Source organism: Bos indicus, chromosome 3 (assembly GCF_029378745.1).
Source record: "Bos indicus isolate NIAB-ARS_2022 breed Sahiwal x Tharparkar chromosome 3, NIAB-ARS_B.indTharparkar_mat_pri_1.0, whole genome shotgun sequence".
NCBI lineage: Eukaryota > Metazoa > Chordata > Mammalia > Artiodactyla > Bovidae > Bos > Bos indicus.
In genome coordinates, this window is record NC_091762.1 from 98,638,263 (window position 1) to 98,663,606 (window position 25,344).

At 50.1% G+C, this 25,344-nt stretch overlaps 1 protein-coding gene across 2 annotated transcripts in view; it reads left to right on the forward strand.

Annotated features, from left to right (window-relative positions):
* TRABD2B (TraB domain containing 2B) overlaps positions 1 to 25,344 on the forward strand; it is a 221,489-nt gene that overhangs the window by 100,993 nt on the left and 95,152 nt on the right. The window lies entirely within an intron of this gene.

A 25,344-nucleotide genomic window follows, 5' to 3' on the forward strand; every position in this document is an offset into this window, starting at 1 on the left:
CGGTGGGCAGAGGCTCTACCCTGGCTGGGTTCACCCCGGCAGTGTTTGTGGGAAGGAAGGATGGGATGACACAGGGATGTTTTAGGGTCTGGCCTGCAAGTGGCCTGCGTTCCATTGGCCAGTGCCAGGTGTGTGGCGCCACCTACCTGCAGGGGAGGCAGGAATGGCACCCGGCAGAGGGGGCATGATTTGGTGGGCAGGTGGCCAGTTGGAGGTGGTCAAGAGTAATTTCCCTAAAGAGGTGGGATTTCAGAGGTGTCCAGGGGACCAGGCTCAGCCTCTCTCCAGGCAGCACCCAACCTGGGTAGGAGAACAGTCTGAACCCTTCCACTCCTCCTGGGGCCCCAGGAGGCACGGCGCCTGCAGATGAAAGCTGCATCTTCGAGACCAAAGCGGGGGCGTCCCTCCTAGCAGAAAGGCCCCTCACTCTATTTTCAACCTGTCTGCGGGAATCCTGCAGGGGCTCTCTCCAGAGAGAACACAGACCATCCTCTCTGAGGGTTTTAAAGGCTCCTTTGCCGCTAGAAGCTGCCTTTCAGACCCGTCAAGCTAAAGATTTTAACCCGAGATTTAAAAGGACCAGAGATCAAAAGCAGATGCTCCTGGAAGACACTTCAGCCTGCCCAGCCGTCTGGGGACACGGCTATGGAGGAGAAGACGATTCATCACGGACCATGCAAGCCCCCGTTCAATAATAAACAGATGTATTATGGGGGGAAAAGAAAGGGATGGGTGTCAACCCCTTGATTCATTTGTCTCCCTCTCAAAATCACCTCCATCCTGGGCTCCAGAGGGCAGGCGCGGGTGCTTTGAAGCGGAGACATCATGTCAGGGAAATGGAAACATTTCACGTTGTAAATCCTGGGGGTTGTCAGAGAAATCCTAATGAGAGAGGAAGCTGCCGGGTGGGGTGGTGGGGAGCACCCTGGACTGGTTTGCTGGGGGGAATCTAAAGGCAGTTCTGGGAGAGGGGAACCTGGCCCCCTCCCCCTCCAGACTGACCCTTTCTGCGCTGCTCTCCAGCCTCCATCTGCAGCGATACCATTGGGCAGTTTGTGACCTTGGTAAGATCCACATGCTTTCTTCAGGTTAAAGCTGCCTTATTGGCTTTATCACATAATCACCCCCTGGGGCTTTCCTACCTTTCACTTAATGGTGAAGAATCTGAAAATATTTTGACAAGTCACAGATTTAAGTGTGATTACCTCCCCAAGATAGAATATTTCTAGTTCTCTATTTAGGGGAAACTGAGTCATGATTCCAAAATCCCACACTCTACTCAATATAAAGCCTTTAGCCATAGTAAGTACACCCACGCAGTCTGAAAGAGCTAGTAAAATGTCCAGGTTAAGATCTGGGGCTCTGGCTCAGTCCTGTGTGTGGAATCTCAGTTCTGTGTAACACGGGGTAAGCCACTTCACCTCTCTGAGCCTCAGTTTCCGTGTTGCAAAACGGTAATAGGCATTGCTGCCCACCCATGATTGTTGGGGGGATTGAGTGCTTGGCTTGTTCAGCACAGAGTTCCTCTGATTCCAGGTCTGTCTCCAAGGTAGATTCACACTAAAGTGGAGATTATTGGTTCACTTTACGCTTGAAAATACTGAAGCTTAGAGAATGACTTACCCAGGTTCACATAGAGAGCTAGAAGCCAGCCCTCTGAGCCCTCATTCAGTCCTCTCTTTCCCCTACCCTACTTCCCCCTCTCCATTCTGGAAACTCTGATCGGGTATGATAATGGAGAAGGCTGGAGGCAGGAGGCAGAGGACCAGATAGAAGCCCATTAGGGATGAAGAGAACAAGACCAAGGCAGTGGCCTTGGGGGTGTAGAGGAGAAAAACCAACGTGAATAGCTCTTCAGAGGGTAAAATCCCACTAGACCATTTCTGATTAATTCATCATTTCTGGTGCCCAGCCCCTACCACATGGCCTAACAGCCATGTAAGCAGATATTACATTTTTTCTTTTGTAATTACAGAAGGAACAGAAGACTGAGTGAACAGATGAATGGATGAATGAATGAATGAGTGAATGGTTAAAAGCAGCGGAAGGATGACTCCCAGATGACTTCCAGGTGTCTGGCTGGGCATAGTCACCAAAATAGGGAGCACAGGGAGAAGAGAAAAATGTAGAGAGTGATTTATAATATAATCAAAACTTTTAAACTTCCTTTATGTACAAGGTCCAGAGGCTGTAAATTCATTCATTCCAATCAAGTGGACTTTCACTAACACCAGTAGGTGTCTAGCGTGGGGAGAGGAGAAGTGAAACAAGAAGCAAACCTGCCTGCCCCAGGGGAGCCTGCAGTCCAGTGGGATGGCAGAACTCCCAGGGGTAAAGGTCATCCAGGGTGCAGAACAGTGAGTAGGCCTGTGTGCCCAGCAGAGAGCAAGCAGAGCTCAGAGAACAAGAGCTCTCTGGAGGGCAGGCCAGTCATGGAGGGCTCTCTGGAGGAGGGGGGACTTGAACTAATGGGTTAGATGAAGAATCGGGTTTGGCAGAGGATGGAAGCACCTAAGGGCTAAGGCTTGGATCTGAGGATGGGTCCTGGGTGTGAAGGAACCAGTTTGTCTCCATCCTGTCATCTCCAACATCCAGTAGAGGAGCTGGCATTCAACAGGCAACAATGACCTTTGGAAATTCTTTATCTCACTTCTTATATTCTTGACCAGTAGTTGCCACACAATGACTCTTTTTGGCCATATGCCTGAAGGTTGAAGGCATTCCAGACCCATAAATATTATTTCCAAAACCAACTGATGCATGAAACTAGACTTTGATTAAATATTACAACCAGCAATTGGCAATGGAGCCTGAGACTGTCATTTATCAGCAAGAAATGTGGACGCAATAATTCATTAAGCCCCTTTGAGCACTCTCTGAGATGAGCACTTGGGACAGAGGGGGTCTGCAGGGGTTATGTTTTGTTTTGGCTGTTTGTGGGACTCTTTGGTAAACTGCTCCTAAAACTATTACTCCACAGGCTGCTGCCCTCCCTGTGTCCCAGCCACTGAGCCACTTAGAAGGCCTCCATTTATCACAAGGACTCCTTGCCTTCCCCTTCAAGTTGGCAGGAGTGGTGGGGGAGTCAGGGTGCACATGGACGCTTCTCCTGCATCATTAGACGGCTGCCCCCTCCCACAGTCAGAGGACCTACGCATGGGGTGGGGGGAATTCATCATCCATACATTTAATATTGCTTGATAGTTACGAAGTGGCCAGTGCTGTGACAGGTGCTGGGGATAACATGGGGAAAAAACATATACAGTCCTTGCCTTCATTGAATCCACAGCCTGAGATAGGGAACTGCTAGTAAGTAGACAGTGTGCAATGACCGACACTATAAGAGTGGAGACACCGAGGAGGCCTTTAGTCTGGCTTGGAAGTCAGAGAGGGCTTCTTGGAGGAGGTGGGAGTTAAGTTGAGGCCCAAAGGATGTATAGAAATTGGTTAAGTGAAGGCAAGAGTACTCTGGGTGTTGGGAGTAGCACCTGCAGAGTTGTGGAAGGGAGAGAAAGCGCGGCACCTTTGGATGACGGGGATAACTCTGGGCTGGATGGGACTGAGGGTATGAAGCCAGCAGTGGCAGGAGCTGAGGCTGGAAAGGTGAACTGGAGCTACTGCCGTGAAGCTCTGGAACCTTATCCTGTTGAGGGGTTTTGAGTGGGCTGGAGAGTAAGGGTGACGCTGGCTGCCGTGTGGCTAACAGATAGTAGGACTGAGATGGACACCATCAGAGGGACTGGGGTGAGCAGGATGCCTTTCGCGCTGTACTTGGGGACCCCCAGCAGATGTGTGGGCTGTGGGAGGTCAGGGTCAGGATAATTAGGTTTTGCTACGGCAAGGAGCAGCCCTGAAACTCTGAGTGGCTTCAAACAGCAGATGCTTATCTCTCACCCATGTGACCACGTGACTGTCACAAACCCACCAGAGGCCTCAGAGCAGCCACTCTGCAGAATGCGGAGAGACAACGAGAGCAGGCAGGTTTCACTTGGTTTTGAAGCTGCCGCCCATGGGTGACACACACCATATCCACTCACATTTCATTGGCCAAAGCAATGGCCGCTTCTGTTTTCAAAGAAGGTAGGGAAGTGCTACCCACTCTGGGAAGACCGGAAAACCAGACAATTTACGGGTGTAGCCCTAACGACCAGCACCATGAGGCTGCTGGCTCTGCAGCTTGCCCTTTATATAACCATCACAAGCACTGGTCCACTGCTTCTAGAATTTATTTCCCTGTAGCTGGTCACATTGCCCCCATCAGGCCTGGGAGGCACACAGAGTCATCCCTTCCAAGCCACCAGGCTCAGCTCCCAGAAGTCCCCACAGAGAGAGAATGAATGGTTTGGGAACTTCAGAGCTCCTGGGACAGTTGGTGGGGTGGGTGTGGACCTCCCAAATGCTTCATGCATATTTTTTACTTTGCCTAAAATGAGCAGTAAAAGCAATGTGCTAAATAAAGAGTAAGCCCATGGCACTAAGCGAGACGCTGGGGAGATAGGATGGGTTTTGGTTTGCGTTCCTCTGTCAGAGCTGTTGGAACATTCGGCCTCCCTGTAGTTGGAACAAAATGACTGTTGAAGTGTTTTGCTTTGGTGTAGATACTATGCATGCCCCTGGGCATTTTATTTATTCTGGGTCTGGCTGATCAACCAGATGTCCTGCCTTTGTGACACAGTTCATGGGTTCAGGCTCCTGGTCCCTCCAGGATCTCAGAGGAGCAGCTCCAAGACACCCCCTTCTTGGGCCAGGCTTGCTCCCAGCTCTGTCCTCTTTTGGTCTTCCTTCTCTCCTCCCTACCCACTAGTCATGTCTCTGTCTTGTTGCCAATAGGTCTGCATTTCAGTGGAGTTAAAGCTCCCAAGGTGACTGAACACGAACATGAACCTCAAGCTAGAATACTCATGTTTTGAGCTAAGAAAACCGAGGCAGTGCGAGAGCAGGAGCTCTGGGAGAAGCCTAGCTTGGGATTAGCTCTGTTGCCTAACTGGGGTGTGGCCTTGGATAAGAGAGTTGACATCCCTGATCCTCTGTGTCCCCATCTGCAACCTGAGGGATGGAGGCAGAGACCAGGAAGGGGTGCTGTGAAGACTGAGTGACTTACTTCAATCTTTATGACAGACTCGAGAATCTAACACAATGTTTTAAAGCAATTATACTTCAAAAAAAAAAAAGTAAGAGTAAAGAGGGAAAAAGCACTCTGGTGACTGTTGAAGTATCTCAGTGCATTTTTTAATTTGCTGATTTCTTTTTTAACCCAATCACTAACACTGGCAAGTACTTACGTCAGAGCTTTTTTATTGGGTTGTTCTTTATTACTGATTTGTAGGAGTTCATGTATTTTAGAAATAAAACCTGTGTCAGATACATATTTTGTGATCATCAAAAAAGTGAGTGAGATAAGATGTTGAAAGTACTGGTTCTGTGTCTTAGGAAGTGAACGCTACTAGAGGTTTGTATGTGTCATCAAACATACGTCATCTATGTTTGTAAGGCACAGTCGCACTTGGGGAAAGATGCCGGTTACTAAGTGATTTGCCCAAAGTCGTACTGTTAGTGTTTGCAGTGGGGTAGGATCTGCCACGTGTTCTGAGAAGGAGCAGCTTCTTCCCTAGACTCCTCTCCATCCCTTGGTCCCCGATTCCCTCGAGAGACCTCTTACCTGCCTCCTTCTGATATCTATCCGTGCTTTGGCTCCCGGGTACCTCTTCACTCCCACCTTCCTCATTCCTCAGAAGAAAAATTTCCCCACAACCACTCACTGATCGCTATTTCCTTAAGGTTTAGAGACCCGTGCAACCCCTCTCTCCTACATTGCACGGTATTTCAGCGCTCACAGAGCTTATCCTAGTGAAGCCAGCACTGGGCCCTGGGGCTTTGAGACTGTGGCGGGGTCCTCTCTGCTTCTCCTGCTGTAGGTGCCCTGTGTTACATACACACAAGGTGACTATCACATGTGCAGACACCCCGCGTGCATGTTAAGGTCAATAACTGTTCCATCCGAACCAAACGTCCCATGAATGTGCATTTAAAAAGATTAACTGTGCATTAAAAAGATGCAAGGTCCTTTCTTGCATCCTTTGAGAAGGGTAGACCACTGGAAGGAGCTGGGAACAGAGATCACCAAACCTAGACTTTGTAGAGATCTGGGCCAGCACTGTGAGGCTGGAGCCAGGGTGGGAAGATGGGGTGAGGAGACAGACTTGGGGAGCAGATCCCGGGGAGCTGCTACAGCAGGACCTCCAAGCCCCTCTTGGCAGGCGCTCAGGCACACACGTGCAGGCCCCACAGCGATGTCCCTGAGCAGTGGCAGCCGCAGGGGGTGTGAGGCGGGACTTGCTCCTGCCTTTGGAACCCTGTGTTTGCTGATGTTTACATAGAGAGTGGAATTAATTAAATGCCGAGGGGCCTTCTCGGTTGCTGAAAATAAACCCAGCCAGGCCCCCAGCAGTGCGCCGCCTGCCTGCGTCTGTCGGGTTTCTCCCAGCTTTGCAGGCACACACGGCAGGATTAGAGCCGCTGCCACTCTCCCCACAGGCAGCGTGTCAGAGCCAGATGTGTGCAGAACAGGGGCACATCCCAGCAGCCGGAGGCACATAGAAACACGCTGATTCACAGGACGAAGCATCGGCCCACCGAGCCTCACCCAGTTAAATACACACAGAGCCGTAGCTGCTCGTGGGTGCACGGTGAGGCAAGCACAGCCTGGCAAAGACGTTCAGATAAACCTGGCACATGTGCCACTCGGAACTCATAGCTCGTGGTCCTACCCCCACAGTCATGGAGATGCGCGCGTGGCTTCCGAATCAGAAAGCCTTAATCTGCTCCTAGATCTACCTTTTGCTAGAAGCGTGACCTGAAGCTTGTTTTTTAACCGTTTGTGCCTCTGTTTCCTCCATTATCAAATGGGATAACAACAATACTAATCTCGTGGTGTCATTATGAGGATAAAAATGAGAAAATGAACAGTCGCTCTTAGCAGAGCCCTTGGTGCTCACTAAGCCCCACATGAACCTTAGATAAAAGCAGTCACTCTTAACCCTATCCCAGGCGTGGGCTCACATGGGAATGTGGGCATGTAGACATTCAGACACACAAAGACACAGATGGGCCAAGTAACACATGAGAACACAGAAAGACCACAGAGGCATCCCCTGGGGCTCACAAATAAGTCTGCCTGGACCTGACCTGTGCAGACCTGTGCTCACACCCGCTGTCTTCTCCCCCCACCACCAGCCCAGCCCAGGCTGATGGCAGCACATGGCCACGCCATGCAGAGCTGAGGCCAACCAAAGGCCTTCTTGGCTGAAGAGCCACATGCTGCGGGTGTGGTTTCCAGCCACTAAAACACAGACTCTTCTGTGGCTCCCCATGACCTTCTGGCCAAGAGCCAATCTCCCTTCCTGAGCCTGAAATTCACAGACTTCCATGCTCTGCCTCTGCCTCCCTCTCCTCGCATCACAACCCGGTACTGCCCCGTGGGGGCTCCCGATGAGCAGTGCCCCTCCACTTCTGAACAGCTGAGAAAGGATGGCAAATGGGGGCTGAATAGACTCTTGATTGCTGAGAAAGTTCTTGATTGCCGTGAGTTGAAGCGCACAGCTTATTGTGAAAGGCAAAGAAGCCTCCTACTGATTCCCAGAATGGGGTGGGCCATCCCACACAGTTCTAGACAAAAAATCACAATAAAGCGACTATTGCAATAAATGAATTTATAGTTCTGGAGGGGACAGGCACCCCATGTGGAGGGCATGGAGAGGCAGAGAACCTCTGTACACACTGTTTGCCCACACCCTTCCCCGTGCATCATTCCTGCTCTGTCCTTTCTTGGCCTCAATTCTGACCGTGCATCAGTGTCCTAGGCATGTACTACACTTAGCGACGGAATCCAAACTGATTCTCTCACAGTGTCTATATCAGTACAGACATAACTTGGAGATGTGCATTCAGTTCTAAAACACCCATCACAATAAAATAACTATTGCAATAAATGAATTTATAGTCACATAAAATTTTTTGGTTGCCCAGTACCTATAAAAGCTAAGTTTACACTACACTGTATTAAGTGTGAAATAGCATTTTGCCTGAAAAAATAATGTACATGCCTTAATAAAAACAAAAAAACAAAAAAAACAAAAAAAAACACTTTATTGTTCAAAAAAAAAAAATGCTAACCATCAGCTGGACCTTCAGCAAGCTGTAATCTTTTTGCTGACTTAGGGACTTATTTCCAGGTTGATGGCTGCTGAGAGATCAAGGTGATGGTTGCTGAAGGTTGGGGTGGCTATGGCAGTTTCTTAAGACACTTATAAAGTTTGCTGATTTGATTGATTCTTCCTTTCGTGAACTATTTCTCTGTAATATGCAATACTGTTTGATGGCATTTTACCTACATTAGAATTTCTTTCAAAATTGGAAAGAAGGTTGAGAGTCCTCTCATAATCTGCTGCTGCTTTATTAAGTTTATGTAATGTTCTAAATGATCCTTTGTTGACCTTTCAAGAATCTTCACTGCATCTTTGCCAGGAGTAGATTCCGTCTCCAGAAACCACTGTCTTTGTTCATCCCTAAGAAGCAGCTCTTCATCTGTTCAAGTTTTATCATGAGATTGCAGCAATTCAGTCACATCTTCAGGCTCTACTTCTAATTCTAGTTCTCTTGGTGTTTACACCACATGTGCAGTTACTTCCTCCACTGAAGTCTTGAACCCCTCAAAGTCATCCGTGAGGATTAGAATCAGCTTCTTCCAAACTCCTGTTAATGTTGGCATTTTGACCCGTTCCCATGAATCATGAATGCTCTTAATGGCATCTAGAACAGTGAATCCTTTACAGAAGTTTTTGAATTTACTTCGCTCAGATCCATCCAAGGAATCACTATCTGTGCAAGCTGTAGCCTTATGAAATATATTTCTTAAAAAACTCAGGCTTGAAAGTCGAAATGACTCCTTGATCCCTGGCTGCAGAATGGATGTTGTGTTAGCAGACGTGAAAACAACATTAATCTCATTGTACCTCTCCATTAGAGCTCTTGAATGACCAGGTGCATTGTCAGTGAGTAGTAATATTTTGAAAAGAATTTTTGTTCTGAACAGTAGGTCTCAACAGTGGGCTTAAAATATTCGGCAAACCATGTTGTAAACAGATGTGCTGTCAACCAGGCTTTGTTGTTCCATTTATAGAGCACAGACAGAGTTGGTTTAATTCTGAATTCTTGAGGACCCTAGGATTTTCAGAATGGTAAATGAGCACTGGCTTCAACTTAAAATCGCTGACTGCTTTAGCCCCTAAGAAGAGAGTCGGCTTATCTTTCAAAGCTTAGAAGCCAGGCATTGACCTCTGCTCTCTAACTATGGAAGTCCTAGATGGCATCTTCTTCCAGTATAAAGCTGTTTCATCTACGTGAGACCCTGTTGTTTAGTGTAGCTGCTTTCATTAATTATCTCAGCTTGATCTTCTGGATTACTTGTTGCAGCTTCTGCATCAGCACTTGCTTCCTCTTGCATCTTGGTGTTATGGAGACAACTTCATTGCCTAAATCTCACAAACCGATCTGATGATTTCAAACTTTTCTTCTGCAGCTTTCTTACCTCTCTCAGCCTTCGCGGAAGAGTTAGGGCCTTGCTCTGGATCGGGCTTTGGCTTAAGGGAATGTTGTAGGAGATTTGATCTTCTATCCAGGCCACTACCACTGTCTCCATATCTGCAATAAGCAGTTTTGCTTTCTTGTCATTCATGTGTTCACTGGAGCAGCACTTTTAATTTCCTTCAGGAACTTTTCCTTTGCGTTCACAATTTGGCTAATTGTTAGGTGCAAGAGACCTTGATTTCGGCCTGTCTTGGCTATCTCCATGGTTTCCTTGCTAAGTTTAATCATTTCTAGCTTTGGTTTTAAAGTGAGAGACATGCAGCTATTCCTGTCACTTGAACACCTGGAGGCCGTTATTGGATTATTAATTGGCCTAACTTTCAGTATTATGGTGTCTCAGGGAATAAGGAGGCCCAAGAAGAAAGAGAGCGATGGGGGAACAGTTGTCAGTGGAGCAGTCAAAATACTCACGACATTTATTGTTTAGTTCGTTGTCTTATATGGGTACAGCTGGTGGTGCCCCAAAACAATTACGGTAGTAACACCAAAGACCACTGATCACAGATCACCATAACAAATGTATTTGTAAGAATTATCAGAATGTGACATACAGACATCCAATGAGCAAAGGTGTTGGAGAAGTCGTGCTGGTAGATTTGTTCAACACCAGCTTGCTGCAAACCTTCAGTTTGTAAAAGAGAATTAAAAAGCAATATCTGTGAAAAACAGTAAAATGAAATTCAGTAAAACGAGGCATGCCTGTATTATTTCCCAATTTAAAAATAAAAGCTTTCTCCCCAAAGGAGTATTGTGATTGACAGATGGGTTGGTGAATCTATTCATTTCTTTATTCACACCTTGAAGGAGCTTCCCTTTCTGTAGAGGCTAAAGGGAGTGAAAGGTGTGAGACAGTCGGACAAGGAACAGAAGCTAGTACCTGAAATAGAAGATAAGAAGTTCAAGAGCAGAGTTCAGCCTGGAGGAGGGGTGCCTCCCTGTGGCTCTCCATCCGCAGTTATCAACCTCCGTCCCCAGGTCTCCAAGGGACAGGAAATGCTTGTGGCTCCAAGGTCGCCTGGCTGGTGTCCCCCTCGCTGGCTCTCTGCTTTGTGTGCTCACGCTATGGCAATAATAACATTACATTGTTGTAAGTCAGGGTTCCAACGGCTCCCTGTGGGTCATTTTATTTGAGTTTTTCCAGCAGTCCCAAGATCTCAGGGCTCCTCTTGAACCCTGAGCCTCAGAGAGGGTGGCTGACTCGTTCAGGGTTACACAGCTATGACGAAACATGGCTTGTCCGATGGCTCTTCTCTTCATGACTGTTACTGTTACTGCTCAGTCATGTCCTACTCCTTGTAACCCCATGGACTGTAGCCCGCCAGGCTCCTCTGTCCGTGGGATTTTCCAGGCAAGAATACTGGAGTGGGTTGCCATTTCCTTCTCCGGGGGATCTTCCCAATCCAGGGATCGAACCCACATCTCCTGCATTGACAGGCGGATTCTTTACCACTCAGCCTCCCAGGTATCCAGGCTGTTACTGTTACTGTAGGGGCAGTGAATGGATGAACTCAGTTCCTGCAGTCCTCCTGGGCTGGAGGGAACACCACTTCCTTTGGGTGTTCCATACATCTGTGGAAGAGCATGTCCAACTGTCTTGGATTTGATTTGCAACATTATTCTTTCAACATGTAATTTTGTAAATATATATATATTGAGTGCCCACATAATGCATAGCATGGTAGAAGGTTCCGTGGGAAACAAAAACAGGAATAGATGTGAATGTATGTAAAGGCCAAGATGGTGGCCAGCATTGCTGCTGGTCTCTGACTGGGTGCATGTCTTGGCTGGGGGGCCAGGATCAGAACTTTCAAGGGGCTTGGGACCTTGAGGAGGTGTGGGTTCCTCCCCAGGGACAGACTCATCAGTCACACTGTGCTCCTGGCTGAAAAGAAAGCTTGGTGGCATCTAAGCTGAAAGCTTTAGGCTCTATGGGTAATGTATTCAGGGGTTGTGTGTGTGTGTGTGTGTGTGTGTGTGTGTGTGCATGCGCACATGTGTAGAGAGAGAGAGAAGTAAAGAGCACTCGCCTTTTCGTAGTAGGAAAATGTCAGGCGTCCCTGGATGCAGGAAGAGGTCTCGGTGGAGTGCTAACAGGCTTTTCGCAGCTTGGAGCAGAGACTGTTTCCTATCTGGGAGGTACTGATCTCCTTTTAACACCTAAGGCTCAGCCCACCCTAGAGCCACATTCCAAACCTCTCCATCTGAGCCCTGAGCCCTCAGCACTGACCTCCCCTCGGTACAGTCACTGTGAGCAGCTGTGTGAACAGGTACAGAGCTGAGGAGCTCCTGGATTCAGAAGCAGCGATGAGACAAGAGGAACCACTTACCTCTCTGGACCTCAGTTCTCAGTCTTCTCATCTCTGAAGTGGAAGGGCAAGGAGGATTGAACACTTTTATCTCTGAGACTCCTCTCAACTCTGGCTTTCAACTATTCCATGTCTCCCTAGACTCTGAATAGCAAATGTGTTACAAAGACCTCCCATTGTGGTGTTTATATCTATCCTTTTATTTTTTTCTGCAGAAGACCCTAATGAGCTGTGTTTATGCTATAGGGGTGATGAGGTTTGAAGCACAGAACTTGTGTTCCCGTTGTGTGGTTGGGAAAACTGAGGTTCTGCTCTGGATCCCACAGCTCCTTGAACAGCAGCTAGGCTTGGCACCAGGCCTCCTGACTGTCTCCACCCTCCGTACTCTGCCAGACTACGTGGGTACCCATCTGAAGCATCCAGAAGGCAAAAGCCCAGCTGAGAGAATCTGTGGTTTTGTCTCAGTCCAGCCAAGCATCAAACCTGTAAGGGTTCTCGTTCAAGTGCACTCTGATTTATAAATGGCCTAGTCCTCCATCCACCTCATTATCTGCTGAGACACTGCTTTGTCTTGTAAAGTCCATTTCACAGGTCCACTTCCTCTGACCTCTTCTGCCCAGTAACTTGCTGAGTTGCTCACTCATTATCCACTTTGCCTGTTGCAAATTCTCTCCCCTCCCCGCACCCCCTGCCCCGTGCTAGACAAGGCTCCGTCCTGGCAAGTTTCCAGTTTCACAAGTTGTGACCTCCGTCTTGACCTCTGCTAGGCAGGCAGCCTTCTTTTTCTAAGACAAGGTCACAGCCTGGCCATGGCCTGCTCTGAGACATGTGACAACACGTTCTCCCGTCACCCTTTCCCCGGCGTCAGCATCCTCTCATAGCCCGCGTTCTCAGGTAGAAATCCAGGCTTTTATCTTAAAAAGGGAAGAAAAGCAAAGACAAACCTTAGTTAGTGTCAGAATGGCTCCCAAACACAGCGCCAGGCTTCTGGCCTTTGCCTTCCTTCCTGCAGGGTCTGACCTAGTGATATCGTGTGCGCGGCAACCTTCGAGTTCCAGGGCCCTGGCACACGGTCGGGGTTTGTGTGGGACGTTCTCAGGAGCCACTGGAGGCCCTGTGCTGTTCAGAATGTGTTCAGACCTTCTCGTAGTTTTCCGTGGGGAGAGGGAAAGCAGTCGCATGGTCTAGACAGGAAAACCTGGCGGTGTAGACACATCTGGAAGACGATGCTGTGTTTTGAATCACAATTGACGTCCCACTTCCCTGTGTGTATGCTCCTGCAACACGGTCCCCTCTCCCCGGCCACGTGCCCGCTGCTGCCCCTGCGCCTGTGGGTTGTAAAGGCTGTGTGTTTCGAGCTCTTTAGACAGGGAGCCAGAAGTGGATGAATTCCACTCAGTGGATCAGGGAAGAGTGGCACATGAACTGTGTGTCTGGCATCAGCATCTGGAAAGCTTCCTTCATGAGTTTGGACAAGCCGCCTGCTGCCCCCTTCCCTGTCCTGGAAGTGAAGTGAAACGTTAGTCAGTTAGTCGTGTCCAACTCTTTGCGACCCCATGGACTGTGGCCCACCAGGCTCCTCTGTCTGTGGGATTCTGCAGGCAGGAACACTGGAATAGGTAGCCATTCCCTTCTCCATGGGATCTTCCTGACCCAGGGATCAAACCCGGGTCTCCTGCATTGCAGGCAGGTTCTTTACCGTCTGAACCACCATGGAAGCCCCTCCTTGTCTTGGGCCTGGACTCAAACATGAGTAGCACTGTGGTCTGGCAGGCACAGGAGACCTAAGCACCCCTCAGCCTTACACACACTGCCCTTGACCTTCCTTCCTCCTGTCTTCAGGCTGGTCAAGAATTTCTGTCCCATGAGGGAGCCAGATTCTCTCCAAGCCTCTTTTTCCCTTTGAGGTCAGGAAGATAACTTCTAGGACTCGGTTCATATGAGAGTTCTTCTATGGTGCCTTCCTGGTACTTCAAAACAGCACTGAAACTCCTCCACTCTCCACGGGACTTTTACAGCTCTGCTGCCCTTGAACCAGTTGTCTGACCTTCTGGAGCCTCACTTTCTTCTTGTGTAAATACCACTGTGGCCTGCCTGCCTCACGAGGCCATTGGGAAGCCAGCGGAGGCAAAAGTGTGAACACCTGCAGGTACCAGTGATGTCAGGGGACAGACGGAGTGGGCGGCCTGGCATCCATGCAGCCTGTCCCAGTCTCGAGGAAGCATGCTGGGGATGGTCCCAGAGCCAGTGTGGCCCTCCAAGAGTGGTCCTCGCGTGTCAGTGGGACCTGCTCAGCACGTGGGGATCACAGGTGTGGGCCGAGAGCTCCATACTCACCCTCTGGTGCCTCTCGGAGATTCAGCACTGATGCTCTGTGCTTCCTCGCTGATCATGAGAGTGCGTGCTCATCGGACGCAGGTGCCAGGCTCTGTCTCAGTTCTTTAAAATTTCATCAGCATATTGAACTTCATATAAAAAACCTGTAAGATAGGCAGATAAGTAGTACCTGTAAGTAGTGCCCAAGACACTGGTATCTGTTGCCTGCCCCCCACCACCTGCCAGCCTCCCCCTCCTAAGAGAAGCCCTGACCACTACAGATGCCATTTTGCCTTTGTTTGTTCCAAGAGCCAGGATTAGCAGTGCTGAGCGCTGACTTCCAGCGGGCAGGAGGGATTGGACAAATGAGGTAAAGACAGAGCCTGGAATGCAGCTCCGAGGACCAGGCACCTGGAGCAGACTCTACGAGGAACCCTCTCGGGCACATGGGGACCGCCGCCTTCTCTAGACCTCACTTCCCCATCTCTGTGAAGCCCAGCAACAAGGGTGCACACTCAGCCCCGCCTGACGCATCTTCCCTGCTGCCCTGCCCACCTCCCCGCCCCAGTGTGGGAGCAGCTTGTATGAGGCTTGCAGGAAGCAGCCCACCTCGGGTGAAAGGGCCAGCAAGTTTGTTCCAGGATCCAGGTCATTCTCTTCAGCCCCTCTGATTGGCAGGTGCAGAGGGAGCTTCCTGGGTCCTTCGAGTTTCACCCCCACCCCACCTGCCCCTGTCCCTGCCCACCTCTCTAGCTCCCACCCTGGTAACTTTGGCCCCTTACTACTGGTGTACCCTTAGAGGAGTAGCTCTGCCTCAGTCTCCTCAACTGGAAAATGGAAACAATAGTGCCTACCTCCTAGGCTTGTTTGTGAGGATTAAGAGTTATCAAATGTAAGGCACTTAGAATCCTGGCTGGTGTATAGAAAACAGTATACAAAATATCTGAGGGTAGCTATCATTACTACTGTGATTATGCTTATCATATGCAGTATGCTCTAATCCCAGAGAACATCCCCCTGCTATTCTGATATTTCGTGAAATTCCGTCACTCCGTGTCTGCCTTTCATATGCTATTTTCTCTGCCTAAATGCCCTTCCTTGTCTGATCTGTCTGGAAAACCCCTACTCATCCTTGAAGATTCAGCTCAGTCTGGTCCATCCTCTCCTACGTCCTTAGTGGACGAGTTGACTACATCCTGACTGTAACACTTGCTGTGCCTGGATGGCACTGGGGGTCTATCGAGCAGACTGGTACTTTACCCCCTCGCCTGTCTGTCTCCATAGTGATTAATCTACCTCTGTGTCTCTAACACAGCACAAGCACTGGAGCAGGGGATGTGAGCAATGTTTATTTCTTTTCTTAAGTGTTCACTGGAGGACAGGAGGGTGTATGTGCAGTGGTGATTGTAACACATGGTGACGATGAGCTGAGTGAGGGACAGAGCTGGGGACTCACGAGAGGGACGGATCCTGATTGAGGTTGGGGAGGATGGAGGTAGAAAATTGGGAAGATGAGGTAAAGTTGTGGGCTGTCAGCTATTTACGAAAGTGCTTTAAAGGTGTGAGTTTTTTACAGATACTAGTACAGACTTTTCATCCATGTGCTCATTACACCTGATCATATTTCTTTGTGGTTTCTCTTGTTCAGTTCAGGCTGCTACAAGAAACTGCCATAGACTAGGGGGCTTTCAAATAAGAAAAATGCATTTCTCACAGTTCTGGAAGTCCAAGAGTAAGGCGCCGGCAAATTCAGCATCTAGTGAGGGCCTGCTCCCTGGTTCGGAGACAGCTGCCATCTCATTGTGCCCTCACATGAGTAAAGGGCTAAGGGGGCTCTCTGGGGACCAGTCCCATTCCTGAAGGCTCTGCCTAATGACTTAACCACCCAAAGCCCCACCTCCAAACACCACCACACTGGGGATTAGGTTTTCAAGTATGAACTTGAGTGAGGGTCATAATCATTCAGTCTCTACGGTATCTGTCTCTGGGTTGGATCCTAACTTATATACTGGGACCCCACTTCTCGTTGGTCCGATGGGTCAGGTCTAAAGAGAACATCCACCTCCCCAGCCTACCCTGCTTCCCTAGAACAGCCGCTGGGACTGGCTCCAGTTGCCTCCGTGGCCTCAAAGTGCTCTTTGCTTGCCTTGATTTCTCAAGCTGTGTGTGACTTGGAGGGAACGTGTGGCATGTGTTTCTGATTCAGCTCCCCTGTGCTCAAAGGCAGTGTGATCTGGAGTGATATCTGATGGCTTTTGAGCCTCAGAAATATGTTCTCCCAGCCTTCTTTTCCTGCCCCTCTCCCTGCCTTGACAGAAGCAGTCCTCTTGGCCGAGAATTGGTCTCCACAGTCCCAACCCTTGGCAAAACTGCCCCCAGCTGAATCTTTGAGCCTAGGAGACTGTGGACATCCAGGATGGAGGCCAGAGTGACACCAGGGCAACACCACTTTCTCTTGGAGACACGCCTGCCTACCTTGGCTGACTATCCTGGCGGTTCAGTTCACTTTCCAGAGCTCGGTGGTTCTATAGCTCAAAATCAGAAAATAGTTTGATGTGTTTCATGTTTGACAAGTCTTAAGAGTTTTCTTTTTCTTTCTCTTGCTGAACATAGCAGTATCTATCTATTTAGTAAACTTTTATTGAGAACCAACTAAATTCTGGGCAGTGGAGATATGAGTCTATATAAAACAGCTCCTGTCCTCAAGGCAGGAGAAACAAATGCTTCAGGAGGCCATTCTATGCATAGAATTCTTTGGGGGAGGCACAGATAGAGGTTTCTTCGGGGGAAGGAGAGAATGAAGGAAGAGGAAGAGAGACCAATAAGGAGTCTTCCCAGAGGCATGGAACCTGTCCATGACTACTGTGAGATGCACACAGGCAGAGTCAGAGTAAGACCCCAGGGGACAGGGAACGATTGGGACCAAGAATCACCTGGTTGCTAATGAATGAGACCAAGCATTAGGATTTTTATAAAAGTAACCGAGGATATCAGCCAAGCTGGGGAAGGTGAGGCCCCACAGTTCTAAATCCCCGTCTGTTTCCAGGCTGATTGCAGCTGAGCACAGTAATATCCCCCAATTAGGATCATGCTTTCTGGCTTAGTGGTGAAGAATCCACTTGCCAATGCAGGAGACTTGAGTTCGATCTCTGGGGCGGGAAGATCCCCTGAGGAGAAAATGGCAACCCACTCCAGTATTCTTGCCTGAAAAATGCCATGGACAGAGGAGCCTGGCCGGCTACAGTCCATATGGTCACAGTGAGTCAGACACAACTGAACACGCACGCACTGTTCTTCTCTTCGAGTTTACAAAGCAGCGTCCCACTCGTGATCTCAGTGAGTTCTTCTTCCCTCTGTCCCTCCTCTCTTCATTCAAAAGTGTTTCCTTAGCACGAGCCCTGTGTCTGGTGCTGTTAGACTCTGGGAACAGTGATGGGCCAGGTCAAAGGATCTCAGCTTCATAAAGTGTCTAATTCAGGATTCACATCACTTTAAAACCAAAGAATGATACTGTGCCTCCAGGTACCAAATGTCAATGGTGCTTGGGGACAGCTGAGTTTCTCCATGTTGGTGTTTTCTGTGAAAAAGTTTCCTTTCCCCATTTCACATGAGGAAAGAATTCAAGAAAAAGAAGCAAGGAGGTGGTGTTTTCGTGTTGAGCTAGTTCACCTCCGATCTACTTCTGATAAAAGCATTTCCTTTCTCTGCCCTTGAGGTACTAAGGGAAGTCAAACTCTATTTAAGGCCTCCAGAATTGGAACCTCCCAAGCATTTTGCCCCTAATAAAGCATCACTCTCAGTGGTTCATCTCCAAAAGTTTTGTTATTGATTCCAGCCATGTTTTGCAACACTCTTGTTTGCTCATATTTAAAAACAGAACATTTCATGTTGGCTTTTTTTTTTTAGCCTGATTTCTTGTTATTTCCCACATATTTCCAGTGAATGAAGAGATTAGAGAGTGCATCGGGTTTTTTTCCTGAAGGACGAAAGTTAAACATCCTGTTCTGACTGTGAAGAAAATTTCAAGTTTCTGGAATCCATTAAAACCCAAAATGTCACAGGAAAGTTATTCTGGAGCCTGCAAAAACACAATTTTACACTTCTGATGTCCACTGGGCATGTTTGCCTGTCCTTGGAAGGAATCACCATTTTCTTTCTTCACTCCCTCCATCCTTCCCTCTTCCTTTCAGAAAGATGGAAGGAAGCCAATATATGTAATGCTAAGTGCTTTGCAAACGTTATCTTATTTAATCCTCCCAACAGCAACCCCAAAGCTAAGAAAAGCTCATGAACTTGACCCAGGTTGTCCACAAGGAAACACCAGATGCAGCCTTCATCTTGCTGCATCTTTAGTTACATGGTCCCTTACTCCACCAGTGACTTATAGTTTACACTCTGATGCCCCGCCATTTTTTTTTTTTTTTCTATTTTGTAGAAAAGGATGTTGGTGTAAGCCAGAAAAGGACCAATGTTTTCTCCTTCTCTCTCAGCTAAAGACCATGTTTTCTCATTTGTAAGCGGATGTGCCACTGCAAACATTATAGCCAAGAATGATTTCAGAGCATCTGGGTCCATGATCCAGGGCAGCTCTGTAAATGCAGTTGTCATTACACATTCTACTTCCTTGCAGGAGACAGGCAGGTGGCTCTGAAGTCTGACAGTAGAACTGAGTGTAGGGAAATCTCTTACCAGCTGGTGAGGGGCCGATTGGCTGTGACAGGGCCTGAGAGTGAAGGTCTAGCTGGCTGCAGCCTAGCAGTCAGATCTGGGCCTTTGAAATCCACTAATAGCCCATTCCTGGACGTTGAGGCCCCCAGGGCCTTTCAGCCTGCCTTCATTTGGGCGCTTGTTAGAAAGTCAGGGGATAACAGGCTTGGACGGGAAGGGTGGGTGGAGAGGGGTCCACTGAATTGCATCACAGGCCTAGCCAAGTTCTCAAGCACAGGAGGAACACAGCCAAGGGGCCTCCTCTGGCGTATCCTTCACCCTCATCCCAGCACGTGCCTTGGGAATTTTCCAGGATTCTCCTGGACTAGGCAGGGTTGGGAGGTCTGTGCTGGTGATAGTGGGATCACCTGGGCCACTTGCTGGCTCAGAAGCCTCACGGGACCAGCATCCCTCTCCCAGGGCAAGAGCCTCATCTCTGGGAAGTAGGCATGATGGGCCCCCTTGCCTCACAGTATCCTTGGAGGAAGGAAGGTGTAGAAAAACAGCCAAGACTTCCAGAGTCAATTTATGTCTCTTGAGCCTTCTCTGATCTCCCGGAAGTAATGCTCCCTTTTGAGGCTTACATAGTAATTCATTCTCTTTGCTCTTGACAGTCTTAGCTAGCCCTGAGCTGAGCTAACTAGCCTGTGTCTGCCTCCCTCAGAGCATGAGTTCAGATGCTGAATTTAGAACTTGGGTTTGCACAGTTCTGCCTGATGTCTGATGTTTTCTATGTCAAGGCTGATCGCCTGCCAGATGAGAATCTTGCAAGCATGCAAGCAGGGTTCACCTTCCCACTCACAGGGGTTAAGTGAATGAGTTCCTCGAGCTGTGATGAGGCTTAACAATTGTCATAGCTTCCCAGGGAGCTCAAACGGTAAAGAAATCTGCCTGTAATATAGGAGACCTGAGTTCCATCCCTGAGTTGGGAAGATCCCTTGGAGAAGAGAGGCAACCCACTCTGGTGTTCTTGCCTAGAGAACTCCATGGACAAGGGAGCCTGGGGGGCTACAGTCCAGGGAGTCGCAAAGAGCCAGAGAAGACGGAACAACTAAGCATTCACTTTAGTGATCATAAGTCATGCAGTGTGCCAGGCTGTTTAGGTCCAGACCTCATTTCACTTTTAGTTCTTACACAGTCCTTAGCATCTCCCATCAAATTTGAGGAGACTGAAGGAGTGAAAGTAACCATCAGTATGTGGAAAGTTGAGATGTGAGCCCCAGACCTGACAGCTTCCTAACCCACAGCGCACAGTAGCAGCCTTCCACCTCCCAAGAGCATCTGCCTTCCTCACTAGTCTGCATGTTTATTCTGGCCGTGGTCTGGCCGGAATTATCAGCGCCGTGGGCAGGAAGTGACAGGGGCCCAGGATGCTGAAAGGCCATTAGACACCGACTGGTGCAAACTTGTTCGTTGACCAGTGAGAAAATAAGTCTCAGAGAGGGGGTGGGGACCAGAGCAGGAACCAGCGTCCTGACTTCTCTTCTGAATTCCCACAAGCCTGTTTCCTGGACTCTGGGACACTGCCCAGGCCATAAAATTTTATTCTTTCCCATAAAGGTGAACCGTCAAATGTCTAACGAAATTCCATTTAATCATTAAACCTTGGGTGAAGTTTGTTGGGAACGTGAGTGAATAAAGAGTCCGCCAGCAGGTCTGAGTACCGGTGATGGGGTGGACTTCAGTCTCCATAAACCTGAACTTTGGAGAGGGAGGCCCTGAGGTTGGTTTGCAGAAAGAGAGAGAGTGAAGAAAGGAGGCCTGGCGGTGGTGGGAAGCCCACCAGAGAGGAGAGGTCAGGCCTCCTTTCCCAAACACCTCCTGGTTTCCTGATTCCTGCTGCAAGCCAAGGGGATGGCCTGTCAGAAGGGAGGGCTGGGACAGAGTGTGATGCTGAAGGAGGCTGGCATGTCACAGGGGTGTTGTTTAAAGAGAGGCGCTTCCCAGGAAAGGGGCAGATTGCTAGGCATTGTGCCCAGGAACCCCTGTAGCCTCCTCTCCCACAACAGTCAGGCCTTCCTGCAGATCTGGCCTGCCCCACCATGATCTGTGAGCAATAAGGCCAAGGCCAGGCATCTGGCCCCAGGTGGTGTGCATGGGGCATGGGGGTGAAATTCAGGAATGACTGTTGAACAGGAAAGGGGAGGACCAGAGGCCGCTGGGGTACCTGTGCCCAATCCATGAAGAGGGAAGATAAGGGCAGGCTTTCATTCTGGGCAGATGGCATGGACAGGTTCCTCCACAGCAGCACACTTGACTCTGGCAAAGGTCACTCGGGACAGGTCTGTGCCAGCCTCTGCCTGGAGTTGGCGGACTTGCCCCTCCGGGAACAAGGTACCAAGCGGGAAGGGCAGCTCCCCTTGACCCTCAGTTCCACTTGCTGTGTTACCCCAGGCACGCCTCTTTCCCTCTCTGAGTCTCAGGTTCTTTATTTGTGAAATGGAGACAGTGCTACCCACCTGCTACGGCCATCGTGCCAGTCAATGCCATGATGTGGGATGCCTGGTTCAGGAAGCAGGATTCTGCCAGCTGCTATTATTGTGATTGGCCAGATGGCGCCAAGCTTTAGTGCCACCTCGGCCTCCTGGACGGCTTTGTTAGAGAGCTATTTTTGATACAAAAAAGAAGTGCCACTTCCAATCACTGGGAAGTTTCTGATTCTTCCCCTTGGTACGTCGTTTCTGTAGTAAACACGCAGCTCTGGACTCTCGTGAGGGTCAAAGAGAGTGGACGGAAGGTGGTTTTGCTACATGGTGGAGTGTGTAACTCACGGTTCATGTCCTCAGCTCTCACCACTTGCAGGCATTTGTCCAGCCTGCACAGTGCCATGTTCTCCATGGTTCCTGGACACATCCAAAGGTACAGCCTGTACCCTGGGAAAGCTCACGTTCTGGGCCCATCAGAACATACAGTGGTCATTGTGACAGTGGTGTCCCTGGTGGGCCTGGGGGACTGGGGGCTGATGGCGTCCTTGGCATTGAAGTGGATGCTGCAGGGTGAACCGGAGTCTGACCATGGGCAGTAGGGGTGGGCACGCCAGGCAGGGTGCTGCCCGCTTAAAGTCCTGGGAGATAGGAAAGGCGTTGGGTGGTTGCTAGCACACACAGGGAGGCCACGTTCACGTAAGTCTTGGGACTGGACTGATGAGACCTGAAGGGGAAGGGCAGAGCCTCCGGTCTGAGTGGAACTCTTGGACTTTCTCCCGCACCTCGGGGCTGGCCAGCAGAGGCTCCTGAACAAGATGGGAGCTCTTCTCAGGGAAGACAAATGGGCCTTCAGAGGGCAGCCTGACAGCGGAAGTGAGGAGGGAGGCCTTCGAGTTAATTGGGAGGGAGAGTCAGGGAATCACAGCCGGAAGCAGAGCGACACGAGCCTGCACAGGATGGTGGTGATGGGACAGGAGAGGAGAGACCAGTCCCGTAAAGCCTTTCTGAAAAAAACAAACCCTCAGAACTTGCCAGTGAGCTGGTCAGAGATGGAGAAGGGAGAGAAGGGGGGAAGGTGATGCCTTGGTTCCTACCTTTTTGCAAATTCTTTACTTGGTAGGAAATGTGGAAACCCAGGCAGGACTAAGCTGGGAGTGTTGAGCAGGGTGAGGACGGGAGATGGAGTGACCACACGAACAGCTGCTGAGTGCCAGCTTGGTGCTTAGCACAGGCCTCCCCACCCCCAGCACACACAGCGGTATCACACTTGACCTTTACAATAACCCCAAGTGGAAGATTTCATGCCCAACGTGCAGATGAGGAAACTGAGGCCCAGAGAGGTTGATGATTTGCTCAAGAACACACAGCTGCAAGTGGGAAAGCTAAGATTTCAACACGGGTCTGGCTGCTCACTGCCTTCGTGAGGTACCCCCATCAGTACCTCCAGCCTGGCCCCCTCTCAGCTGAAAGCGGGGCCTCTCCCCACCGCCAGGTCTCTGTCTGAGCCACCTCACCATGTCTCCAGGAGATGCTGCCATGTGAATTTTGAATGCAGCTCCTAGGAGGAAAAAAATCCAGTGTGGCACCATCTGTTCCTAACAAATAAACAGAGATTGCTTCAAACCACTCTGGGGAAAAAAACACAGATACAGGAGGAAGGAAATTTTGAGAAAATAATATCATTTTCCGTAGCCTAGACCAGCTTCTTCAGCACTATCGGTGTTTTAGGTGGACTCATTCTTCACTGTGGACACTGTCCCGTGCCCTATAGGATATTGTACAGCATCCCTGGCCTCTGCCAGGAATAGAAGCTGCCCAATTCTTCTACCAGGTATAGGAGATACTCTTAGTGGAGTATTTCCCCCGCACTTATGACAGCTAAAAATGCCCTCAGACAATGTTTCCTACGGAGCTGGAGGGAGAAAATTGCCCCCAGATTGAGAATCATAGTTGTAGATAATCAAAGAATTTCAACCTGAAAGGGAATATTGGGGTCACCTGGGTCAGACCAGCTGTTGCATGGAAGGGTTGAAAGGTACTCCCCAAAGCTAGCATTCCGTCGGTCTATGAGACCCTCGGTTTACTAGGAAGATGCTGGGACCAGAGGAGAGGAGGGTGCCTGCTGTCACTCAGGAGTCTGGAACTCATCACTTCTTCACATCACCTGTAACAAGGCCTCAGAGGCTGGAACTGTTTCCTTCCAAGCTCAAGTCCCTGGCTAGCCTATCAGGGGTGCCTAGCCCCATGCCAGGTGCCAGGAGGTGCAGGTTAAGAGACAGAGGGAGGAAGAGACAGGACTGCTCCAGACAGTTCCGCCCAGTGCGGGTCACAGGCTGGCTGCACATGACCAGAAGAGCTTGTGCAGCTGTCTGTGCAGGGCTGGAGGGGCTGCAGGTCGTGTTGGGAAAGAATTCTTAAAGAAAGGAACCTTTGCAAAGAGGAAGGAGAGTTGAAGGAGGAGGGCAGTGATGTGAGTCAGCTCAAATCTCCAGGAGAGTGGGAGCCACGGGACTCCCCAGGGCCTGCTTTCTGCAGCATCACGTCCCCAACACCTGAGCCAGGATGCTGCAAGGGCTCCTGGAAAGGCCATCTGACCAGGCGATTCATGTCTTCATCCCACTGCATCCCCAGCTGGGCCGTGCCTCCCTGAGCTGCGTTTCCACCTGTCAGCAGGGCACCCCCAGGGTTGTGTGAGGGCTGAATGAGATCAGGAGTCCTGAGAGTTTGGTTAACCTCAAAAAGTTGCCCAGCATGAGGAATGATGGTTATCATACCAAGTGGGGTGAGATCAGCACTGAAACAGAAGCGTCAGGACTGGAAGGGGCTGAGAACTTGACTCCCCAGGGAGCAGCCGGGCAAAGCCTCTTGCCATCTGGGCGGGTTGGGGTGGGGGGGAACCAGCCACCCTGGGCCAGGCAGCGTGATCCCCCCTTCTCCACCTATGTGGACCACTCTCCCACCCTGCCTGGCTCTGCCCGAGTGCCTGCTGGTGCATGCAGAAGCCTCCGTGACCCCAGGGCCAGGCCAGAAAGGGGCTGCTACAGGAAGACCGCTGAATTCCACGGCCAGAGCTTTACAAGTCAAAACCAAGGCCAGCAATGCCCGGGGGCCCATGAATCTATTCTCAGGCACAGTTGTTGAGAGGAGGTATTATAAATGGGGTTGGGAGGCTGATTCTGGATGCAGGGCCTGGGGCCCAACTCAAGCTCGCCTAGACCAGCTAGGCTGGGCGGGCCCTTGGTCACTGTATTCACTTCCCAGTCAGGTGTGGCTGGCTCTGGGTAACCACCAGGCCCACAGCGCTGGCAGTGGGAGGGCATCTTAAGGTGGAGTGGGGGGCAGACCAAATGGCAGGAAGAGAAGAAAGAAAGGAAGGATCAGGCCCGCAAAGCTGGGTCTGCTGGAATGAAGGGATGGACAGCCTTGTGTCTGAGAAAATGATGAACTCCCATCAGGAGCCCCACGGCGCCTCACTGAGCTTGCCTGGCTGCAGAGACCACCTCCTAGCAGGCTCGAGGAGCCTGTGTGTTGGGGGTTGAGGGGACAGTGTATGTGTGTGGATTGGGGGCGGGAGGTAGTTGTGGCTGCTTTTGGTTTAGGGAGCAGACAAGGCCACTGCCCTGACCAAGTCACCTCGGTCCCCATCCCAGTCTGGGGCTCCCCGCTGTGCCCTCCAGTCCCTACCTCTCCAGTCCCTTCCTGGCCACCAGTCTGAGGCCCTTCCCCAGGCTACCTGCAAGCTCAGCCCTTCCTGGAAGGCAAAGGCGAGTCTTTGGTTTCTGGCAGGTTCCTGGAAGGTCTGTGGCCGCTCACTGCCCACCAGTGCAGGATAAGGCAGAGTGAAGACCCCGGGGGTTCGGGGCTGGGAGGTCATGTTAGAATCTGACCCTGCATTTCAGAGCTGGGTGAATTTTGGAAGTTGTTTCCCCATTTCGGGCTCACCT